The sequence below is a fragment of the Cricetulus griseus genome, chromosome 7 (assembly GCF_003668045.3).
Source record: "Cricetulus griseus strain 17A/GY chromosome 7, alternate assembly CriGri-PICRH-1.0, whole genome shotgun sequence".
Taxonomy (NCBI): Eukaryota; Metazoa; Chordata; class Mammalia; order Rodentia; family Cricetidae; genus Cricetulus; species Cricetulus griseus.
The window spans coordinates 1,760,163-1,772,173 of record NC_048600.1 but is presented as its reverse complement, the minus strand read 5'-3'; positions in this window follow the sequence as shown (position 1 = coordinate 1,772,173).

Below are 12,011 nucleotides of genomic sequence, written 5' to 3'. Positions count from 1 at the left end.
CTTCCTCCACAAGGCCACACCTCCTAATAGTGCCACTCCCTGGTGATTAAGCATTCAAATGGGACTCACTCCTACTCAAACTGCCACAGTTTGTATGCATAATGCTTTCCTCTCAGAGGCAGTTTGCTTAGTACTTCCAAATCCACGTTTATTCAACACCAGACACCTCCACCATGCCGCCCCAGTTAGACCTAACAACATCAAAGTTGTGTGCCTGAGGTACACTGGGGTCTAGTTGGCACCACATCCTCCTTGGCCCCCAAAATCAGTCCCCAGAGTCTCAAAAAAAAAAAAAAAAGTTGGTGATGACATCACCAAAACAACCCGTGACTGGAAGAGCCTGAGGAAGACCACTCAGGGCAGACAGGCCCAGATGAGGTAGTTCCTTCTGCGGTAATTATCAAAGCCCTCATGGAGCCACCAAGAGACAGAAGCAGGAAGATATTAAATGAGGTGGAAATACCACTTTTAATAAGATTTTTAGCATTGCCCAACAGATGCAGCACTAGTCTTCAGCCAGAGAACTTTCTAGAACTGTGAAGGAGACACTGGGTATTCCTGCAGTTTGTAGGCAGCAGTGTGGTGGCCACTACCCTCATGACATTCCATATGACAACAGCAGTGTTGCAGTGGTACGTCTGTCTTGTTAAGAAGAAACAAGAGAAGCCGGGCATTGGTGGCACATGCCTTTAATCCCAGCACTTGGGAGGCAGAGGCAGGTAGATCTCTGTGAGTTTGAGGCCAGCCTGGTCTACAAGAAAAAAAAAGAAAGAAAAGAAATCAACTCACAGTAGAAATGACTTACTTTTTATCTATGAGGGTTTGCCTGAATGTATGTATATTCGATATGTGCATGCCTAGTGCCCAGAATGCTCTGACATGAGTTCATCAGTTGTGCTCTGGGTGAAGGGACCAGCTCCCCATTTCGGCAGCCATAACAGCCTAGCACGTGCTTGCCTGACCTTTTCTTGGTCACTAGGAGGTCAGATGTCTGCCTCGTGGCAAGGAACCAATCAGAAGTTAACTGGTGGTGCTATGCTTTACGGCTCTGGGTGTGCTTTATGGACAAGTGCACAGCAATGACACGCAGAGCATAGCAACCACCCTAGGAGGGCCTATGGGCCATAACAACCAGTTGACCAATCAACACAGGGCAAACCCTCCAAGCCTGTAGCCACACCAATCCTGAGCCTGTGCGTACCCCTAGACACTCCCCTTACGCTGCCCTATAAGATCTCTTTGCAGCTGGTTCAAACTGCCTTTCCTAGTCATCGGCCATGATGGGTGGATAAAAGACCCAAGCTGACATGGGGTTAGCTCGTTAAACAACTATAATAAAGCTTCCTGCAGTTTGCATCAAGCTTTTGACTCCGCCTGGAGATTGGGGTGACTGTGGTACTGGGCTGAGATCCTGGGGACCTGAGCCTCTGGGGTCTTACATTGTATATAAGTAACTTCATTACTGTAGTTAGAAGATGCTCATTTTTGTCTTATTATTTTATAATGTAGTTGAAAGAGATACATCTCTGGATTAAGTTTAAAACAACTTCTTAGGTCTTTCCCAGCCATCCGCCATGGTGGATGGATGAAAGGCCTGAGCTAACATGGGGTTAGCTCGTTAAACAACTACAATAAAGCCTCATGCTGTTTGCATCAAAAAAAAAAAAAAAACCACTTCTTAGAAGGAAGTCTGCATATCATAAAAATTACCTGTCTGCCTTGTTTGTTTATCCATTCTTTTATGTGACATCTGTGCATAAATGTGACCCAGTTTCAAAAATTAAAAACAAAAAGACTGGGGAGTTCTGAGAGGAATGTCTAGAAATCTAGCAATGCAGAAAAAGAGAAAACAATACTGTGACTGCATTGGAGGTGACCAAAGTTCACAAACTAAAAATAGAATGCTCGCCCAAAAACAAGTATCTCAAACACTGGAAAAGTTATGTTATCATTATTAAAGTTTAGAGATGTGATCAGATTTACATTTAAATACTCAAATGTAAACATGAAGACAGAGGCTGGGGCTCTGGAATTTTCCTCAGGCTGAGAGGTCAAGCACCATAAACTGAGATGGCAGGCCTCATTCCCAGGTTCAGCTCAGCCATTAGTGTGCAAAACAAATACCCACTGCAGTGAAGTCATGATGGCATTGAAAGACCCCAGACCCCTAAGGGCAGGGCCTCAGGATCCTGAGAAGTCCCCGAGACTCAGAAACCAGACCAAGAGCTGCAAAAACAAGAGAGTTTATTGAACAAACGTGCATTCAGGTGTCAGCAATATCAGGAAAGCTGCACACCCCAGCAAGGGTTATAGGCTCCTTTTATAGGGAAAAACCGCAAATCAGCATACATGCATGGGGTACAAAGTGATTGATTACAAAGTATGATCTCATGTTAACGAGGTCACCCAAGTGTAACCTGGTTTTCTACAAAGGAAAAACCACAGAATGTACCTTGGAGAGTCCCTGATTGTCTGTTGGCCAGGTGTGACCCAGCAAGGGTTGTTTGTCTGGTCTCGGGTTGGGGCCAGCTTCCTTGTCCTGGGCCAAGGCCTGTGGGAAACTTTCTCTCTGTGAACTAAAATCTTTCATTCCCCCATTTCTTTTTGTGAGGTTTTAATCGTAAAACCTATGGTCCTTCTCATTGTTTAAGAGCCTGATATTGCTGGGTAACAACTAGGGCTGGGGTTATGGACAAGTGTTCTCTAATGAACCTGAGTAAGTAATTGAGAATGCATGGCCTGAAAGTGAGCAACAGCAGAAGAATAAACAGGGGTCCTAAGACTGTGGAGACTAGGGTAGTGAGCCAAGGGGATCTGTTAAACCATCCCTCGAACCAGCGTTGTTGGGACTCTCGTTCCTTCTGTCGCTGATTGAGTCTCTTCCTGAGTTTGGCCATGGAATCTCTAATAACTCTAGAATGGTTAACATAGAAACAGCACTCCTCTTTTAGGGCAGCACAAAGTCTGCCTTCCTTAAGGAAAAGATCAAATCCCTTACGATTCTGAAGAGCAACTTCTGCCAGAGAAGCCAAAGATTTTTCTAGTTTAGTGATGGATTCCTCTATGACTTTAATATCCACATCCATTGCCGTTTTTAGGTCGTTATATTGTAGGGGACCCTGGACCAGCACAGGGGTTCCTGTGCCAATCCCAGCTGCCATATTTGCCCCTAGGAGGAGGGCCAAAGTGAGGAATATCGACTCCCTCTTAATTCTGCTAGGATACCCCTCATATGTTTCATAGGCCTGCTTAAGATAATTAGCAGGGTGATAAAACACCCGGGGGAGCAGGCGAATTAGGACGCAGAAATCTTTGGTGGCATCTAAGGTTTGAGTATGTATACATGGTGTCAGCCCGGTGGGGTGGTCAGGAGCATGGTGTAAGTGCACTTGCCCAGACAGTCTGGTGGGCGTCCACCATCGCTCACCCTCTTGGAGAAAACTGCTCCTGTCTGTGAACCAGGTAACGTCCGAGTCCGGCAGAGGTTGATCAGTCAGGTCCGGGCGCATTCCATGTACTTCAGCCAGCACTTGTTGGCAATCATGACGGAACTTTTCCTCATGGCCTGGGTCCGGAAGGAGGGTGGCGGTGTTTAAGAAGGTTACTGGCACAAATTGTGTCCTTTCTGGAGCCAAGAGCAGAGTCTGATAATGGGCCATGCGTGCATTTGAGAGCCAGTGGTCAGGAGGCTGGAGGACTATAGTCTCTACTGCATGGGGTGTAATGATAGTTAGATGTGGGGGACCAAAGTATTTCCACTATGGAATATTTTGAGATCCAGCCTTTGGCCTCACTAAACACAGAGCACCCGAAAGCTCCGGCCCACTATTGTATTGTTAGTGCCAGTAGGGCTAATATTGTTTACCATGGCCTCAGGGTAATATGCCTCCTAATTTGCATATCTATGCACCTAATCATCTGAATAGGCCTGCACCTGGGCAGGGAGATCAGAGGTGTGTGAGTAACTTATGAGGATGGAAGGTTAGGAGTTAGGGGCGAATGGGCAGAGCAGAGAGAGGACAAAGAAAGATGGTTCCCTCGTGGTGTTGGCAGGATGGTTAAGAAACACCAGAAAAGATGGCTAATAAAGAAATGACTTTAGTTCTACAACACGGAACTGAGAGCTCTCTGAAGATGACAAGATGCCTGTGTTTGATCTTTATTGCCATTGGGTTGCCCCCCTATGTTGAGAGTTAGCCGGGGCTCAGGGAGAGGCTCCTGGCCCTGATCTCCTTAGTCTTCCAAGGAGAGAATCTGAGCTGGCAGTCTTCTTTGATCTTTTGGTTTCTTTGGGCAATCTTTGACCCAATGGCCTTTTTCCTTATAATAGGCACATTGGTCGTGATCTATCCGGGGGAGCCTTCTGTCTCCCAGGAACCTTCCTTGCTTCCCGGGCCTGGGCTTTACTACGGTGGCCAAAATTCTGCTCAGCTCCCTAGTCCGTTTCCTGTCTCGCTTTTCCTCCTTTTTTTTCCCTGCTCCTTTCTGATCCTTTCTTCCTTTTCCTCCTGCATCTTTCTGAGCCTCTTCTCTTTCTCCTCAGGAGTTTCTCTCTTGTTGAAAATCCTTTCTGCCTCCCTCATTAGGTCCTGGAGGGTATAGTCCTGCAGCCCCTCCAAGCATTGTAACTTTGTTCGAATGTCTGGGGCAGACTGCCCTATGAAGGTCATAATGACCTCTCCCCAGAGTTCTGGGCTTGCCTGGTCAAAAGGAGTATACATACGGTATGCCTCCATCAATCTTTCTAGGTATGCTGTAGGGGTTTCTTCCCCTCCCTGGGTAACTGCTCTTATCTTAGCCAAATTGGTTGGGCATCTCCTGGCGCCCCTGAGACCCATAAGGAGAACCATAAAGACGGAGTCATTCCCTACCGGCAGGGGTGGCATAGTCCCATTCAGGTCTATTCAGCAGGAAAGCGGTGTCAATCTCTTTAGGGAGCCTGGTGGGGGCCCTGATCAGCCCTGGCACATTCTTGCATGCCTCTAGGATCACTTTATGTTTCTCCTCCGTAGTGAGGAGAGTCTGGAGAAGCTGTTGGCAATCATCCCATGTCGGCTGATGGGTCATTAGAATGGACTCAATGAGCCCAGTCAGCACCTGAGGGTCTTGGGAAAAGGAAGGGTTATGGGTTTTCCAATTGTAAAGATCCAAGGCCAAGAATGGCCAATATTGTGTTTGGTTACCAACTAATCTTAAAGGGAAAAGCTGAGCTGACCATGGGGCGACTTCCCCTGAATTTTCCGCCTGTTCTCTTTGGAGGCGAAGGCGGGTTTGCATGGGGGCCAACTGAGACCCAGCGTCAGTCAGGATCAGGGTCGTGGAATCCTGGGAAGAGAGATTTCGAGGGTAAAGGGAGGATTTAGGGAGAGGGGCTGTTGGGGCAGAGGGCGGCGGTAAAGGAATGAGGGGAATGGAAGAGGGCTGGGGAGGAGAACAGGGTTGCATGGGGACAATGAAAGAGAGGACCCAAGGTGGGGGGTTGCGAGCCAGGTCTTCCCAAGTTATGATATAGGGAACCTGATCGGGGTGTCCGTGGGGTCCAGAATTGAACATTTTTTCTTTTACCTTTAAAATAATCTCAAGATTAAAAGAACCGTCCTGAGGCCAGCCAACATTAAATGTTGGCCATTCAGAACTGTAGAAAGTTTGCCATTTTTTCTTCTTGACATCCAGGGACTGGTTGTTGGCCGGGTCCCAAATGTCCCCCCAATGGTTGTTAGTTGTTGTCCCATGGCGGTCGGATGGTGAAAAACAAACAAAGACAAAGGAGATAAACACTGAGACAGACAGTCAGGCCAAACAACAGAGGCCGCCTGGCTACAGATCGGCGCCAAACTGAAACTAAAGTTTCAGACTGGGGCAGAGACTTTCATTGACCGCTCCAGGGGACGAGGGTTGCCTGCTTGCCCTCGCCCACTCAGACTACCTGTGGAGTGTCCTCCAGGGCCGGACTCAGAGGGAAACGACTCATCAGTCTCCCTCGTGAGTCTCTACAGAGCCTGCATAGCCTATACAGAGCTTTCAGATAGACAGACCAACAGAAAACACAAACCCAAATATGCCGGCCAGACTTACCTCCTCTTAGTCGTGGTAATGAGTCTGGGTCTCCTCTGACCTCTTGGCTGGATCGCCAAATGAAAGACCCTGGACCTCTAAGGGCAGGGCCTCAGGATCCTGAGGAGCCCCCGAGACTCAGAAACCAGACCAAGAGCTGCAAAAGCAAGATAGTTTATTGAACGAATGCGCATTCAGGTGTCAGCAATATCAGGAAAGCTGCAAACCCTAGCAAGGGTTATAGGCTCCTTTTTCTTTCTTTCTTTCTTTCTTTCTTTTTTTTTTTTTTTTTTTTCGAGACAGGGTTTCCCTGTGGCTTTGGAGGCTGTACTGGAACTAGCTCTTGTAGACCAGGCTGGTCTTGAACTCACAGAGATCCACCTGCCTCTGCCTCCCAAGTGCTGGGATTAAAGGCATGCGCCACTACCGCCTGGCTATAGGCTCCTTTTATAGGGAAAAACCGCAAATCAGCATACATGCATGGGGTACAAAGTGATTGATTACAAAGTATGATCTCATGTTAACGAGGTCACCCAAGTGTAACCTGGTTTTCTACAAAGGAAAAACCACAGAATGTACCTTGGAGAGTCCCTGATTGTCTGTTGGCCAGGTGTGACCCAGCAAGGGTTGTTTGTCTGGTCTCGGGTTGGGGCCAACTCCCTTGCCATGGGCCAAGGCCTGTGGGAAACTTTCTCTCTGTGAACTAAAATCTTTCAGCATCACATCCATAGGGCTTGTCATCTTTAAAAGGGATTTGTTTGTTTGTTTGTTTTTGTTTTTCGAGACAGGTTTTCTCTGTGACTTTGGGGGCTGTCCTGGAACTAGATCTTGTAGACCAGTCTCACAGAGATCTGCCTGCCTCTGCCTCCCAAGTGCTGGGATTAAAGGTGTGTACCACCACAGCCTAGCTTCTATGGCTAACTAGTGTGGCTGGCTTTGCATCCTGAATCCTCAGGCAAGCTTTATTAAATAAAATATGGAGAAAGGCCATAAATTTTTATTGTTACTTTAGCATTAATAATACAAAATTTCGATTAGTGTTTTCTGATAGTTTATTTACTCCCTCCCTTCCTCCCTCCCTCCCCCCTCTCTTTCTTTCTTTCCCTACTTGTTTTTTTGTTTTGTTTTTGTGACAGTACGTGCAGTGGTTTTCAGGAGATTGTCCCCCATGGGCTCAGAATATGATTTTGAACATTCCATCCCCAGTTGGTAGCACTGTTTGGGTAGGTTTAGGATGCTTGGTTTGAAGATTCAAAGCCACTTGCCACACTCAGTTTCCTCTCTGTTTACTGCTTGGGCCTCAGTGAACCCTCAGCCGTTCCTGCTGCCCTGCATTGTGAGGGTGATGGACTCTCAACATGCCAGAGCTGTACATCTAAATACCATTCCCTTCTATAAGTTGCCTTGGTCATGATGTCTTATCACAGCACTGGAAAAATAACTAATACATAGGGTCTCATGTAATCCAGGCTTCTCTGAAACTCACTGAATAGCTTGAACGCCTCATCCTCCTGTGTCCTCCATCCCATGTGTTGGGATCACAGACAGAAGTAGCATGCCTGAATTTGGTGCCTCTATCTGAAGCCAAGGCAATGGTCCACTGAGCCTTCCCTTGTTGCTGCTTGGGTAGCTGGGAGTATACTGTGCCAATGCCAATAAACTGCTTCAATAGCAATGATTCTAAACCTTAACAATTAAAACCCTACATTGTTGCTTTTTCTTTTTTTAAATTTTTTAAAAGATTTTATTTATTTATTATGTATACAACACTCTGCTTCCATGTATGTCTGCACACCAGAAGAGGGCACCAGATCTCATAACTGATAGTTGTGAGCCATCATGTGGTTGCTGGGAATTGAACTCAGGACCTCTGGAAGAGCAGTCAGTGCTCTTAACCTCTGAGCCATCTCTCCAGCCTTTGATGTTTACTCTATGTATGTGAGTATTTCACTTGAATGACAAGACCCTTGGAAATGGAGTTACAGATGTGAGTTGCTGGGGATCAAACTGGGTCCTCTGTAAGAACACGTGCTATTAAGTGCTGAGCTATCTTTCTAGCCCTGTCTCTAATGCCTTCTAATACCTGCTCATCCCTCAGGTCAAGTGGAACTTGAAATGTCACATGATCTGGAAATTGGATCTAAATTAGGTTCCCCTTTACAAAACCAGAAGCTGCTCTGAATACTGCAAAGCTACCATTAGACTTTCACTGCTAGAAATGCCTCCACGAGACTATTCCTCCAAAACAGTGACTTCAAGCTCAGAGAAACGGCTACACATAAGGGAGCCAGTAAAGGTCTCCTCCAAGATCTTGAGTTGTATGCTTTGCTTGTGAGTGTCTGCACATGAGTGTGGGGGAGGGCGCACATTTTGTGCATGTGGGTGGAGACTAGAGGACATCCTCAGGTTTCATCATTTTGCTGGTGTCACCTACACTTGGTTTTGGTGAGACATGGCCTTTTGTTGACCTCAAACTCACCAACTAGGCCAGGCTGGATGGATCCACCTATCTCTGCCTTCCTAGTATCGGGATTACAAACTCACAACACATTGCAAACTCACAACACAAGTTCCCGCTTTTTAAATATGGGTTCTTGAGATCCAATTCAGGTTCTCCCTCTTGTAGGACAAGGTCTTTACCAATTGAGCCATCTCTCCAGCCCAAGCTACACACTTCAAGAATATAGGGCTACCATTGCTTGTAGTCATTACATAGCTAAGAAAGTAGCTCCATGTGGGGACCAAAGTCAGAAGAGGAAACAGAGGCCACAAGTGAGAGTTTTTACTGCCTTCTTAAAGACAGTGCATAAAGCAGAACACCTCAATATTGGCCTTAAAATTAAAATTAGAAAACAAAATACATCCTTGTTTTGTGTCCTAGAAGGAGACAACAGTTGTCTAAACACTCTCCTCTCTCACAGAGATCATGTCTCTGGGACGGTGCTGGGCTTCACAATCTCAGAATTTCTGGTCATGTGAATCACATCTGGAACTTGTCAAAGCAAGTTAACTTTACAAGGTAGCTCCTTGTAGCAACACCTCTGGCCAGGGTCCTCCTTCTGTCACATTTCCACGGTCACTTCCCCTTGAATACTCATCATGAATATTAAAAATGAGGGGTAAGTTCCCTTAAACCTCAGGTAGTGCTTTGCAAACAGTGAGAAATAAGGTTCTAACAATCATCATTACAAGATTTCTTTTTCTCTTAGCAAATGTGTTCTTGTGATCTGCCCTCTTCCGTCTTCCATGCCATTTTTTTTTTTCTGGTTATCATCTTATACTTGCTCTTTTACAGTATGAGATTAGGAAATCCTTTGAACAAAAGTAATAGAAGGACTATTCATTGTAGAGGGCCTGCAAATGTCACAGTTTATAAGAATCCCAGGTTGTTTTCACTAGAACCCTAAGTCCCAGTACAGCAGCATCAGTAACTCATCAAACACCCAGAAAGTTAACTCTGCCTGTTATGATTCAAGCAGTGTGCTTTAGTTCACTCTTGTTCCTGTAATATTCTAGCAAGCACCCTCAGCAGATAGTGAAGCATAGAGCAACAATCTGTAAAATAGGTCAGGTAAGATAGGAGGGCCTACCCCACGCATTCCAAGAAACCACTTTGCAATTGTGAGAAGTGAACAAGGTATAACCAGGTTATAAATGGTTAATGATCACAGCCAAACTCTTTCTAAAAAAAGGGGGGGGTTATGATATAGAAATGAATACTTTGCATTGGTATGGATTTTCATTTATTGATACAATTTAAGATCAATTTTGTGATGCTATATTTCTCCTCTTGTTTAGGTATTGTGTTTATACAACACATTTAAAAATGTAATGTATAATAAAATATAAAATGTAGTCACCTACAATAGTCAAACTTATAGTTATGTTAGTTAGGTTTTCTAGATATACACAGATATATTTGGGATGGTTAGAGACTCTTTAAACCTTTCAAAGGCCTGCAGAATGTGGCATTTAAAATGGTTTAGGGTTTTTCATGGCAAAGAGACACAACTGCTCCTGGCAACACCAATTACTTCAAAGAGGAAGATGGGTATCAAAGAAACTCATTATGGAGTTTGCCTTTGACATGGCAGAAATAGCCATTTGGACAAGAAACCGTTCTTTTCTGGACTGTTTGACTGTATGCTGTCCAAACTGGACATATAGGACCCACAGGAAAGTGACTGGTGAATTTGCCAAAACAAGAGGGGGGTGTCCCTGCTTCATGGAAGAGTCTGCCAGACATTCTCTAGGACACAGAGAAAAATGACTGGCAAACTGCCAATACAGGTGGACATTTTAAAATTCCCTGCTTCACTGAGACATCTGCTGGACACTCTTGGCCTTGGGCTGAAGATGAATGCTCCAACATTACAGAACTTTGGGTGCCTGTCTAGGCATCGAGATGTCTCTGTCAATTCTAGTTTATATATTATCCTTCTGAGGTCTTTGATGGAGTTGAAGATAGATTGTTATGGTTTTCCTTAATTATGATAAAAGGTAAGTTACATATAAGACTTTAGACTCATAAGATAGGATAAATGATAGAATATTTCTTTAAATTTTGCCAAATGTTAATGGACTAAATATTGTTAGCTATAATTCTTGCTAGATAACTGTTTTCTTATATATAATTTTACTATATTAAAGGTAAAACCCTTCTTTTTATTTAGAAAAGAGGAGATGATAGAAACTGTCCTTCTGTGTATATGTTTCTCTTATTGATTAATGAATAAAACACTGTTGCCAATAAGGCAGAAAGATAGGCAGGACTAGGAGAAGAGGAAAATTCTGGGAAGTGTAGGCAGAGAGGAGTTGTCATGTAGAGCCCGGAAGAAAGGACACACAAGGCATTCTCCAGTAAGCCAAGACCTCATGGAAATACTTAGATTAATAGAAATGGGTTAATAATTAAGACAGAGCTAGCTAATAAGAAGCCATAGCCAACAGTTTTATAATTAAAATAGCATCTGTGTGTTTATTTGGGGCTCAAGGGCCACGGGACCAGCCAGGACAAATGGCCTCTCATTATAATTAATCTATGTATTTCTATATGACCTTATCTTACCAGAGAACCCCTGGCTCATCCTATCTTTCCCGATAGCTACATGGTGTCTCCCTGGTGACTTTTCTCTCTTCCCTCTCCCCAGAATTCTCCTTGGCTGGTAGTCCACATATACTTCCTGCCTGGCTACTGACCAATCAGTGTTTTATTCATCAACCAGTAAGAGAAGCATACATACAGAAGGACATCCCCCATCAACTGCTATTCACATCAGTAGCAAAACTGCAGTTATGTGGTAGCAGGGAAATAACTTTCTGGTCGGGGGTCACCACAACTCGAGGAACTGTACTAAAGGGTCGCAGCATCAGGAAGGGTGAGAGCCACCTCTCTAGACCTTTTCCGAGAATGTGCTTGTCTCGGGGTCTAGCTGGGTTCAGTGGGGGAGTGGCATCCCATCAAGGTAGGATTGCCTTAGAGAGCAGTAAGGTGGCAGTTGAGAGAGGCAACTGGACATCAAGCTGAGGGAGGGAGCCTTGCTTGGTTCATCTGAAAAGTGCCATCTGGTCTTCCACAGTCCTCAAGATCTGTGCTAGCTTGACCTGGCTAAGGCAAGACTGCAAACCATCAACTCCCAAAGGACAAAAAGTGGGCATGGAGGTCCAAAGACCAGGAAGGAAATTCCTTTCAAATACTGGGGGAAATGTAAGAATGTGCATTCTCTAAAATAGGGTCAGGTAGTCCCCAGAGGGGAGCTCTGTCTCATTTTGGGCAATATCCTCTATAAGTTAGAGGCATGGGCCTGGTGGAGACAAGGAGTTTCTCCAAGGGTTACAGTGAACACGGAAGAAAGGAGCTGTGGTTGTTGGAGAACAAAATCCATTCATGAACAGTTCAGAGCAGCTGGATGTGTATCTGGGCCAGAAGAGATGTGTGGTAGGAGACACCAGTAACC